Genomic DNA, 13,208 nt, shown 5'->3' on the forward strand with positions numbered 1-13,208 from the left:
CTGGGACATAAAACCATATATTTTACGAACCTTTTTAACGACTTCATACGGGTCACGATGACATCTGAAAACAATAAAAAATATTTTAATACCACGTTTTATTAAAAAAAGTAGAATATAAGGTCACAGGTAAGGTTTTTTTATGTTCGTTTGCCCTTTTCTCTTCTAATGATAAGAGTGGGTAGGTAGGCACTAGGTATCTATAAATAAATCTTTTTTAAATAAATAAATAAATCTTTTTATTGTTTCGCCATAAAATTACAACCAAGAATTAGGTTAAACCACTACAGATGTCTAAAATGCAACGATTTCAAGTTCCAGCCAAACGGCTGCCGGTGACGACGGATTTCTGAAATCTAGGAGCCGATTCGACCGTAAGTATTTACTACAATGTGGGATTTGAACAACACATACTATTCAGTTCTATCAGCTTCATTATATAGGTTGTTATACTCACGTATTTAGTAGAGGTAATCGACTAAATACGTGGGTATAGCCAATCGTGGCTTCGCTTCAATTAGTTTGTGATTTATAATTTGTATAGGGTTATGAGATTTAACGCATCGATCGCTTGGGTACCGCTTTGCCGGTGAAATTTCAGTTTACGAGTGTAATTTCTTAATTCAAGAAAACCCATTATTTTTATGTTCACACTCGAAAGCGTGTAGAATTTAAAAACGGTTTTGTTCTTTCAAATGACTGAGCTTTTTTCATCATGGACGTCATTACGGATCGCTCTAAAAACGCGGTCTCTAATCCCAATTTCAATCCCTTCGCACGTTATTTCTTCTACCTGGAAGACGCAAGCGCACCGCTCAATTTCTTTTAGTGTAAGAGACGGCCGTAAGATATTCTATTGTTAGAATACTTGTAGTACCCATCAGGAAATATTGGACGTCGAACTTTAGAAAAAGATTTCGGCTTTGTAGGCCGACATCTCTGTCACTCATATACGTACAGTACAACCAAATTAATAATTCGCATAGAAATCTTCGTCACTGTTCGGCAACGGTCGTATGATACACATGATATTGACTCCTATTTGTTTATAACAAGGTGCAAAATGCAAGTGCATTGTTTAGGGCTCTTACGATTCAATGATTCGGGTGTTTCTGGGAATACGACGAATTTTGCACCTTGTTATAAACAAATAGGAGTCAATATCATATGTATCATACGACCGTTGCCGAACAGTGACGAAGATTTCTATGCGCATTATTAATTTGGTTGTACTGTACGTATGTGACGTTATGTCGGTCTCAACGACAGCAACAAAGCTTTACGAAAGCGTTGTCTCTTTCTAAAGTTCGATGTACAATATTTCCTGCCGGGTACAGTTATTTTTGCTATAGGTATAGCGCATAACTAAGTCAGCTGTTACGCTACTGTGCGGAAGGGGTGACAGTTGTGCAAGTCGACGAATCACTGAGCTTTCGCGTCACGTCATTACAACCCTCCCGCACCGCACTCCGCATCGCTCCGCTCCCGCACTACCACAGGAACCTACTCAGTTGTGCATTATGCCTGTGCATATACTATGATTTTTGTGCAGTAATATTAAAATCTCGCAATACCAATTTTTTCTTTGATAGATTACCACCTAACTCTTCTCACTAAGAAAAATATTTCAAATCATTTAATCAATGATTCGAACCATAATCAAATAGAGAAAAGCCAAGGTGCCTTAATTGGAACCCTTATAGAATTAATTATTTTAAGTTGGCTAACCAATTTTAAACATAATATTGCGTTTGAGTTTAAAAAGTACGTACCTTTATACTTACTTATTTGTAAAATGTTTTTTTTTAATAATAATGTTTTGAGTTTGATTGAAATATGTATATTTTCAATATATTTTCTTACTCTCTATATGCCAACTAACCGGTCCCGTATTCTTTTCACAGGTATTTTATATCGATATCTCTCATCCTATAAAGACAATCTTTCTCTATCATCGTCCATACCATCCATATAGCCTTCCCTTTCACTCCTAGAACCTTATGCGGCAGTTTGAGCAAACACAGGTTCTGAATTAAGCAATTATGGTTAATTTCGAATCTCCCCATGGCCAGTCGTGTCGGCGAGGGAATGTGTTATTTTGTATCGTAATTTGTGAGAAGGCATCCGCTTGAGCAGCTGAAAATTATATACTGTAAAAGATGATTTTTTAAGTAGAATATAAAGTTTTAAGTAGCATATTTATACCTATATCTAATATGATACTTAGACCACAAGACTCTTCGGACCAGCTGTGCGAATCATATCTAATAATTTACTAGCTGACATCCGCGACTTCGTCCGCGTGAATTTAGGTTTTTCAAAATCCTACAGGAACTCGTAGCCTATGTGTTAGTCCAGGGCATAACCTATCTCCATTCTGAATTTCAGCCAAATCCGTTCAGTAATTTTTGCGTGAAAGAGTAATAAACCTATACACATACATACACACAAAATTTCGCCTTTATTATACTAGTGGCATGTGATGCAAAAGGTACCAAAAAACCCAGCACTTCATCATCATCATTCTCAACCTATGGATGTCCACAGCTGGACATAATATGTCTCTTGTAGAGACTTCTAAATCCCATGGTCTTGCGCCGCCTGAATCCAGCGGCTTCCTACGACTCGTTTGTTGTCATCTGTCCACCTAGTGGGAGGTTTTCCAACGTTGGGTGTTCTGGTGTGAGGTTATCAAAGAGATTTACTTAGCGGGCGAAGGAGTGAGCTTGGAGTTTCTCTACGTGAATAAATGAGGAGATCTGTAGGAGAACAAGAGTAATTTACACAGTTCAACGGATTGTGAAGCTGAAGTGGCAATGGGCATGGCACATAGTTTGAAAAAATTGAGAGCCGTCCCAAAGTGTTATAATACTGACCTCGCCCTAAATAGTTATGCGTGAAATTTAAAAAATAAATAAAAAAAAACAGTTCCAGTTCTCAAAAACTAGTTACTATCACAGTAGCTTCGTTGAATCAATAAATACCAGGTATTTTGATAAGCCCAGACTAGACGACTAGTTAGCTAAATAAATTCAATACTCATATCAGATTACCTAATAACATATTCGGGACACAAGTAAATAAACATTCATATCCACTTCACTTAACTTCATTATACAGATCATTATTCTAAACACCGATCGCGGTCGATTCGGTATGATCCGATTTACCCGCAATCATTTCTTCAATACGTCACATCGAATCATGTTTAAAATTTTGTCTATGGTCTCCAAAAAATAACAAAAAAAGTTATAGCCGCTCGATTCTATATTTAAATACTGAAGAGCATTTTCACTTTACGATTCGATATCTTGAACCATCCATCATGAACGATGCGATACTAGCGAATTGCATAAAATAAAACACAATTAGTACTGAATTTAATACCTAATCATAAAAATAAATTGTGTAATGTTGCGCGTGATGGAAAATGAAAATGTGCATAATTTTAAAAAATTTTTGTAACTTACAGACTTAAAACTCCATCCTGCAATCCCCTGTAGTTTCGATAAAGCAGTATCTAATAAGTTAGTTCAACATATTAATTATACCTACTCGAATTGATTTCATTAATCTATGGAATTAATATTTTTGGTTTACAGACAAGTTCTGTTTTTGACATTTATTTAAAAAAAAACACACTGATTAGGTAACATTTTTTAAATAGATCAAGTTCTGTAACGAGACCATTCGGTCCGATCGTTCGAATTCCGTGTCGTATGTTATGGAAACGCTCTAACTACAACGTGATTAATATTCTCATACCAGAGTGACACTCTACGTCAGCGAACGGTAATATGATTGGACGTTTTCATATAAATTACCACACCGGGCGGGGCCTATTGGTATAATTAAAAAACATAGATTATTATCGCCTTACCAGCCAGCCAAGTTTCCGGTGCGTAATTGTTAATAGGGCCGGCTCTTTGGCTATTTTAATGAATATTGTTTTTCTTTTAAGCGGGGTCTCTCCGTCTCTCGCTCCATACAAACGTAGTTCCAATTTCGTTTGAATATTAAGCAACCGAAGTCCATGAAATTTTGCAGACATATTCTAAAAACTAATAACTATGCCTGTGGTTTTACAGATTTCTGTTAAAATATTCGGTTTCAAAGTTACGCGGTCTTAAAATTTCACATACAAATCTTTGAGCCCCTGTAATTTTAACACTGCACATTTTTAGAAAAATCTAAAACACCACAGGCACAGATATTAGTTTCTAGATTATGTCTGCAAAATTTCATGGACTTTGGTTGCTTAATATTCAAATGAAATTGGGACTACGATTGTATGGAGTAAGTGACGGAGAGAGCCCTGTTAAAGCATTTCGTGAATAGTTAATAAGGCGGTCTGTTATTTTTATTATTATCATAATTATATTAATGATCTTTTAATTGGATAAAAATACTGCGGCCGTATTTTATTCCTGTCGCATCTTTTTTGAAGTTTTTTAATTGTTGTAATAAGGAAGCATTTGAGTCAAAACATTTATTTTAATTAAACAGGATTGAGAAACATGAAATATTTATATTTGTGACCTAAATAATTTTTAGATTATGCACTACTTTCATAAAGTTTTCTAAATATCTTTTTTTGTTGTATTATCTAAGTTATTTTTTCTTTTCTTAAATTATTCTTTACAAAATATGTAATGTAATCTTTTGCTTTCTTTGATGGTTACTGGATTCGGGCGCGGCGCAAAACCGTGGCGTCTTAGAAGTCCCTAAAAGAGACCTGTGACCAATGATAATAATGATGATTTGGAAGTAACATTGTACCTACCATAATATTAATGAATTCACTTAGTAATTAGTGCGCAGTAAACTTAGCAACGAGTAGGTAATGTGGGTAACACAATACTCCGACGTCACAACAGTGTTATCACGTCCTGATGAATTACGTTGGTAGAGTGATATGGAGTTCAATGTAACATGAGTAACGGTTTGGTGTTAGTTCAAATAGGTGCTGTCGGGTTAAATTAGATGAAAATTCGGGTAATCGACTTTATCTCTACAGTTAGTTAGTTTATCTCTACAGGTAGTCCATAGATAAACTAAAAATAAAATATTAGATACGGGAAAATGTCAATTAGAGCAAAACAGGCACATTCAAAAAATTCATGATCATTTTCCTTATTATTAGGATTACTAATTCAAGGTTTTAAGGATCCTGGTCGTACTGCTACTGCTAAATCCATTTTTTCTGTATTTTTTTTTACTCGATGACTCTTGACTGCGATCTCATCTGCTGGTAAGTGATGATGCAGTCTTAAGTGGAAGCCGGCTAACTTGTCAAGAGTGTGGCAGTTTTATCAACCCTTATCCTACGTGGCACGTATTTGGCGATAGAGTGGTAACTACCCACGGCCAAAGCCTCTACTGATATGATTTAAATTCATAAGTTCAAAATTACACCTGCCGGGAATCAAACTCAGATAAGCATACCACTGCACCAGGGAGACTAAGCGTTTAAAAAGGGAGTCTATCGTTAACTCATCAATGTCACTAAAAATAACTCATAAATGATGATCATAATCGATTGAGTATACTCAAATTATATTATTGGTTTTGCCATTGCCATTATTTAAAAATCAAACGAACTTACCAAGTGAAGTTCGATTGTAATTATGCGAGCAGCTTCTTTCGACGCGAAACGGCTGTGAAGTGGTCCGAGCTGTGGTGGGAGGGCGCTAGTGGGGCATTGGATGCGGGTAGGCAGTGTTGCCAATTTCAAAGTCAAAAAAGATCTAAAAATCCTTGGTAGGCTGATGCGTGGGACGCGTTCTACAATATGTAAACCAAATCGCAAAGAAAGAAGCTGCGAAGCATAATAATTAATCTCTTCCATATTTATACGTTACGACTTGCATCATAATATCTCAATGAAAAGATTTAAAGAAAGTACTTCCATCCAACTCTTCCGAGCTAAGGAAATTGAGAAAAGATTTACATAATATTTCCTTTATGTTACTTACCTAACTAAAACCTACAGCATACGACCACTTTAACTCGTACGGAAAGTCAACTTTAACTTAACGCAAAGTTACAAACTTATATCGACATGAAATTTTCATATTCTCTCACTCTGCTAACCTTAACAGGGCTCTCTCCGTCACTCGCTTCATACAATCGTAGTTCCAATTTCATTTGAATATTAAGCAACCAAAGTCCATGAAATTTTGCAGACATATTCTAGAAACTAATATCTGTGTCTGTGGTGTTTTAGATTTTCTAAAAATATGTAGTTTTAAAATTACAGGGGCTCAAAGATTTGTATGTAAATTTTTAAGACCGCATAACTTTGAAACCGAATATTTTATCAGAAATCTGGAAAACCACAGACATAGATATTAGTTTCTAGAATATGTCTGCAAAATTTCATGGACTTCGGTTGCTTAAAATTGGAACTACGTTTGTATGAAGCGAGTGACGGAGAGACCCCTCTTAACAGTACTGTAATATTCATCGCTTTAACTATTTAAGGACTGTACTTAGCTATACAGGGAACCAATAAAGCAAACTAATACGTCTCACAGAATTTGCATCTCAAACGAAGCCTCGCTGGATCTCGATACCAAGGTGATGTTGGAGGCAGAGTATCGGGGCTTATATTAAACTGCTCAAGGTGTTAATAAAAGCAGCTGATTAAAATAGGACCCGTGTACCGCTGGCAGGATGTATAAAGGAAGGACAGCATTTAATCTGATACAGGAGAAATATGGAATAGGTAGACAACAATAAAATCATTAAAAGTATGTTTTAAGGAAAGAAGAGTTAACAGATGGTTAAAAATTTGAAAATAGTATCTACTGAGTTTAGTGATGTTTGGCAAAAAGGTGAAATAGATGAGTACGCTTAAAACAATAAAGAAAACTATATTAGGAATGATAAAATAAAATGTAATCGCAGAAAGAAAACAAGTGCAAATAAAAAATTTATAACACCCCCGACAAGTGTAGGTTACAGTAACTAGAAAAGAGCTGATAACTTTCAAACGGCTGAACCGATTTTCTTAGATTATAGCTAAGAACTCTCGATCAAGCCACCTTTCAAACAAAAAACTAATTTAAAATCGGTTCATTAGTTTAGGAGCTCCGATGCCACAGATAGATACACAGATACACACGTCAGACTTATAACACCCCTCTTTTTGGGTCGGGGGTTAAAAAAATGTGGAACTGAGAATAAAATATAAGTATAGTAGTTATTTGGCAGTAGCAGGCTGGGTGACCCACATTCCAAATTCAAATATTTGACGTACGAATGTCTCTTTTGTCGGGACACTTTGTTATTCTTTTGAATTATAACGACTTTAAAGACGAGAGCCGAGTTCTGAAGGAATTTTATAGTGGTCTTATATTCTTTGGTTTTATTTGTCGAGGTTTTGAGGGCTTTGTTTAAATTTAATAGTGTTGAAGATGGTTTTATTTCTTTGGATTTATTTTTATAACGCTACGGTTCTAGAGACAGGAAATTACTTGAATAGATCCGTTCCTAAAGTAACCAGCACGATTCAAACTGGTAATCTTGTTAGCTTCTTATATAAAATAATTTTTATCATGATTAACTCGCCGGTTCACTACAGAGCACGGGTCCCTTTCAGAGTGGTTTTAGGCCACTAGTCTACCAAGCTGGCCAAGTGCGGATTGGCAGACTTCACACACCTTTGAGAACATTATGGAGAACTCTAAGGCAGGTTTTCTCACGATGTTTTCCTTCACCGTTAAAGCAAGTGATATTTTAATTACTTAAAATGCACTTAACTTCGAAAAGTTAGAGGTGCCTGCCCAGAATCGAACCCCCGACCTCCGACCAGGAGGCGGTCGTCCTAACCACTAAGCTACCACAGCTTTCAGTTTTATTAAACCCATAGGTACCCTTATCAGTTTCTACACGGCAACGTTCCGGTACGCTAAATCGCTTGGTGACACGGCTTGACCTTTAGGGTGGTAACTAGCTACGGTTGTAAGCGTGGAAGGCCCACCAGACAAATTACAATATTGTCTTATTTATAGTTTACATAAATTACTTTGTACTAAATCAACATAATATTTCTTAACACACTTCGTGCGATAAATCCTAATCCTAATTCTACTTAATATTATAAAATGTGGAAGTGTGGATGTTTGGATGTTTGTTACTTAATCACGCAAAAACTACTGGACGGATTTGGCTGAAATTTAGAACAGTGATAGATTATGCCCTGGATTAACACATAGGCTACTATTTATCCCAGAAAATCAAAGAGGTCCCGCGGAATTTTGAAAAACGTAAAGTCGCGGGCATCAGCTAGTCATTACATAAATTCATGTAACGAGTACATTGAAAGGTCAAATTCGAACGAACATCACCGATTTGAAATGTAGATTTGGCATGAAATTTTCATCTAGCCCAAATACCGTGTTTAGAATGTAAATTGTCATAATAATAGGTTGTTGCGCGGGAAATGTTGTCATTAATGATTTACGTTCAACGTTCGCGAGTGTAACATTTCAGTTGGCTTTGTATGGCTTTCTAACTTGTTACAGTAATGTTGCATAGTAATGACAGAGTGGATGATAAATTGTTGACTATGCGACTAATTAATACATTTTGGATGTGTCTCTTAAATAATAACTTTACGAAAGGTTGGTCTGGAATCTGGATAAGCGCATTAATTGATAGTCATATTTTTTCATTACTTTCTATAAGGTGTAGTCCAAAATTTTATTTTGTCCCGTACGCTATCATATACCATTCATCCGATTGAGTTGAGACTTTGTACAGTTGTTATTGAAACTAACGCAAACACTACTAACATAGCACCATCAACATACAATATGGGGTGCACAAGTCGATCATACAATGACGCATTGCAACGCATGCCAGATAAAATATTCGGTTTCAAAGTTACGCGGTCTTAAAAATTTTCATACAAATCTTTGAGCCCCTGTAATTTTAAAACTACATATTTATAGAAAAATCTAAAACACCACAGACACAGATATTATTTTCTAGAATATGTCTGCAAAATTTCATGGACTTGATTGTATGAAACGAGTGACGGAGAGAGCCCTGTTAATAACATTGAACAAAAAATATTGACAAAATATTACATGAGCCCTAGATAAATCTGCTAAAAGCATCTGTAATGCCGGCATTGTAGTCCGCTGAACCATGTATTTAATGCATGTATGATTACAGCAGATAAAGGCATAAAGACCTGGGCAGATATGAAATGCGGCGGTATACTCGCGCGATGTTAGTAAGCCATCTGAATGCGTGTTGGGTTTGTCTGTATATATACCTGTACAAAAGGAAAAGCTGAGTAACTGACTGACTGACTGATCTATCAACGCACGGCTCAAACTGCTCGATTGATCAGGCCGCAATTTGACATGCAGATACCTATTATGACGTAGACATCCGCTAAGAAAGGATTACTTTAACTCAGCTTATTTACTTTTACATATGATTGATTTTGTTATAATTAAATGATAAATCAAAATTTAAAAAAACCATCGACACAAGAACCTCTATAAGAAAACTAGAAAAGAGCTGATAACTTTCAAATGGCTGAACCGATTTTCTTTGATTATAGCTAAAAACACTTTCGATCAAGCCACCTTTCAAACAAAAAAAAACTAAATTAAAATAGGTTCATTGATATAACTTTGATGCCTATACACGATTTGTACGATACAAGGAACTATGTGAAGCGAAGCACATCCCACAGCAGAGGGCGTTAGCTACTTGTGAGCAGTGTTAATCAATCTCTTGAATTTTAGTTTTTAGACGCGCCGTTGCCACCGCGCGTTCTGTTTGCCCAAGGCTCAACAGATTAAGCAATTTATTATCCAATAACAAATAAAGCATTTACAATGCGTATAATTTCGGAGCACGGCCGTGTTTATTATTCGATGCAAATTGCAGCAAGTGATTTTACAATTACTGCAACATACTTGTTTTTAGCCGAATTATATGCGAATTAACGGCGAAACGAGATAATATTTGCATACCACAATTCAAAATGTACCTAGATGTTGCCGATAGAGATGTTTTATGGGGTGAACACGATGTATTATCTGTTGACATATTATTATCATGGTAGGTATGGGAGGGATGCGTTGTATTTTAGAACTTTAGAATACCATGGTAGCTCAGTGGTTAAGAAGGGTCTCTCCGTCACTCGCTCCATAGAAACGTAGTTCCAATTTCATTTGAATATTAAGCAACCAAAGTCCATGAAATTTTGCAGACATATTCTAGAAACAAGGAAATAAATAGTAAAGATATATATAATAATATAATTAATCTAGGTAAATAAATAACCAATAATAAATAATAATTAATATTCCTATTAATTATAGTCGTCAAAAAGACCACCCCTGGTTGCCCCTGGACCAAAAGTGCCCATCAAGCTGGCAGCATTGCCCCGCTGAATGGCGATGGACAACTTTTGGACCAGGTAGGCCCCAGAGCCATTCTAGAAACTAAAATCTATGCCTGTGATTTTCGAGATTTCTGTTAAAGTATTCCGTTTCAAAGTTACGCGGTCTTAAAAATTTACATACAAATTTTTGAGCCCCTGTAACTTTAAAACTACATATTTTTAGAAAAATCCAAAACACCACAGGCACAGATATTAGTTTCTAAAATATGTCTGCATTTCATGGACTTTGGTTGCTTAATATTCAAATGAAATTGGAACTACGATTGTATGGAGTAAGTGACGGAGAGAGCCTGTTAAGACGTCCACCTGCTATTCGGGAAGTTGGGGGTTCAATCCCGAGTACGCAGCTTCAACTTTTCAGAGTCATGTACGTTTTAAGCAATTAATATCACTTGCTTTAACGGTGAAGGAAAATATCGTGAGGAAATCTGCATGCCTGATAGTTTTCTATAATGACCTCAAAGGTGTGTGAAGTCTGCCAACCAGCACTGGGCCAGCTTGGTGGCCTATGGCCTAAAGTTCCCTCCCGTACCTACCATAATAATAATACGTCAACAAATAATCGTGTTCACCTCACGATGTTTTCCTCCACTGTTAAAGCAAGTTAAAGGTTGCTGGTAGAGATTGCTCCAAGCAATAAGGCCGCCTTTGCACACAATTGTTTTTTCTGTTTTCTTCTTTCTGTGTTGTGTTCTTTTACATGTGTTTTTGTGTGCAATAAAGTGTTCTATCTATTTATCAAGTGATATTTAATTACCTACCTAAAACTACATCTTTTAAAATGTAGGCTTCCTCACAATGTTTTCCTTCACTGCTATTATTACCCCTTATTCAAATGGACCAATTAGTGTAATTGTAACCTAACACGTCTGTATTTATTTTGTACGTATAGCTAATATTGAAACACTGCTCAATACCTATGTAATACATAATATTTAGGAGAGCACTAATAGAAACCTATTCAGCTGAATGTGCAAATTCGACGGCATTACGTTATAGGCACAGAGTTGTTATACGCCTAGAGCAGCTATGTTTCGCAAAATCAGCTCAACCTTAAAATCGGTTCATTTTCAAAATCACAGACAGATACACACGTCAAACTTATAACACTCCTTTTTTGGGTCGGGGGTAAAAAAGTAAACTCCATCGTTATTTAACTCTTTCATACATGCCTATTCTCATTACACTTTGCAATCCAGGCAAATACCTATGACACTAACTAACCGGCAGCGCTTTTTGACGCCCGATTTGTGAGGTTTGCTTCTCCATAGTCTAACTCAAGCTATACTCATAGGCACGTACATTAATATTGCAATTTGCTATCAATGTCTAAATCATACTCCAATGGCCATTTCCACTCTATCCATTGTCCGCACAATCAATATCTATCACGAAATTAACAATACCATGGTACTATGGTGAAACTGAGCAACAATGGTCAGTAATTTATGTGCGTAAGCCCCGATGTAATCTTACGGCATCCTCTGTCTCGGGCTGTTCCCCGCTCAGCGACATAATTTATATTTAGTGCTTCTACGGCCCGAAAACAATTGGTACGACATATTTCTCTTGCGGATTTTGCAATGTTTAATATTGGTGAAAAGCTGGAAGAAAGCGTAGTCGTATTAATTTTTGCCTGGTTGCCAAATAAACAGTTTTTCATTCTTTCTAGTTGCTAAATTCAACAAAATCCACAATAATTCATTAATTACAGATAGGTGCACGTATTTGAATTTTATTAAAATATTTTGAAATGCGTGTGTGCATATTACAACAACGCTTAGTTAAGTCAGAATTTGAAAGAGTTTAAAGAAACTGTCCCTGAAAAATTATTTAGAACTAAATAATATTGTACATGATATTATTCCATCTCGGTTACAAGGTAGTAAGAATAAAAGAGCCAAAATTATAATTCTAACTTATATTGTAAATTCGTCATCTTTATATTAATGCAATATCGAAAAGCTTGCATTTTAAATTGCATTGTACAGCTGCCATTTTACTTGCGAATATACTTTTAAGCTAAGATTTTTGAAATTTATAATATATTAGTACGAAATACGAATAGGGCGTATACCAATGTCCCTATGGGAGCCTGTTGGTTACTTCACACGTTGTTCAATCGACGAACAGCAAAACACATTATCTTCAAGGATATGCTTAGCTGTTTCTAATAAAGTTTCGCATATTTATTGTACAAGATAGTATTTACACAAGATACTTATTTGTTTCTGAACAGAGTAAGTAGACACAATATGTTCCATGAACCTAACCAGGTTCTACCAGTTTGAACATGGTCATAATATTGCCAGTTACATGAAGTTCTAGTGGTTCTAGTATAATGCTATATTACTCTCTTTAATCTATTGAGAGAAGTTAGTAAAGGGCTCTCTCGGCTACCTAATTCCATACAAATGACAAAAACTCAGTAAGAATTAACCATTTTCAGTGGCCAACCAATCACAAACAGGATTTCAAACAAAAAAAAATCTTAATTCAATTCGAAAATGTTTTCAAAAATTATTCAAAAATATATTTTGAAAACATAGTTCTGTTTGTTATGGGTAACTCAAAATGGTCAACGTCCACTGCATTTTTTGTCTTTATCATTTGTGTGGGGTTTCGTAATAAAGAGAGCCCTATACTAAATTCTCTCCGTGGATAGAGTACAGTCGTTCCTGTTGTTTTCAGCGTCCTTTGTCGGTAGCCCTCCATGCGATTACCTACTTATGAAAAATTTGACCTCCGAAATAAAATTTATGAAACACATACTTTA

The 13,208-nt window shown here is 35.8% G+C and overlaps 1 protein-coding gene across 5 annotated transcripts in view; it reads right to left on the reverse strand.

The window, feature by feature from the left end:
• Positions 1 to 13,208, reverse strand: part of LOC123874806 — a 237,826-nt gene that overhangs the window by 111,807 nt on the left and 112,811 nt on the right. For all 5 annotated transcript variants that reach the window (XM_045920315.1, XM_045920313.1, XM_045920314.1 and 2 more), the window contains one exon: positions 31 to 64. The gene's annotated coding sequence lies outside the window, so the exon portion shown is untranslated. The remainder of the gene's footprint in view (positions 1 to 30; positions 65 to 13,208) is intronic.

The sequence above is a fragment of the Maniola jurtina genome, chromosome 19, assembly GCF_905333055.1.
Source record: "Maniola jurtina chromosome 19, ilManJurt1.1, whole genome shotgun sequence".
NCBI lineage: Eukaryota > Metazoa > Arthropoda > Insecta > Lepidoptera > Nymphalidae > Maniola > Maniola jurtina.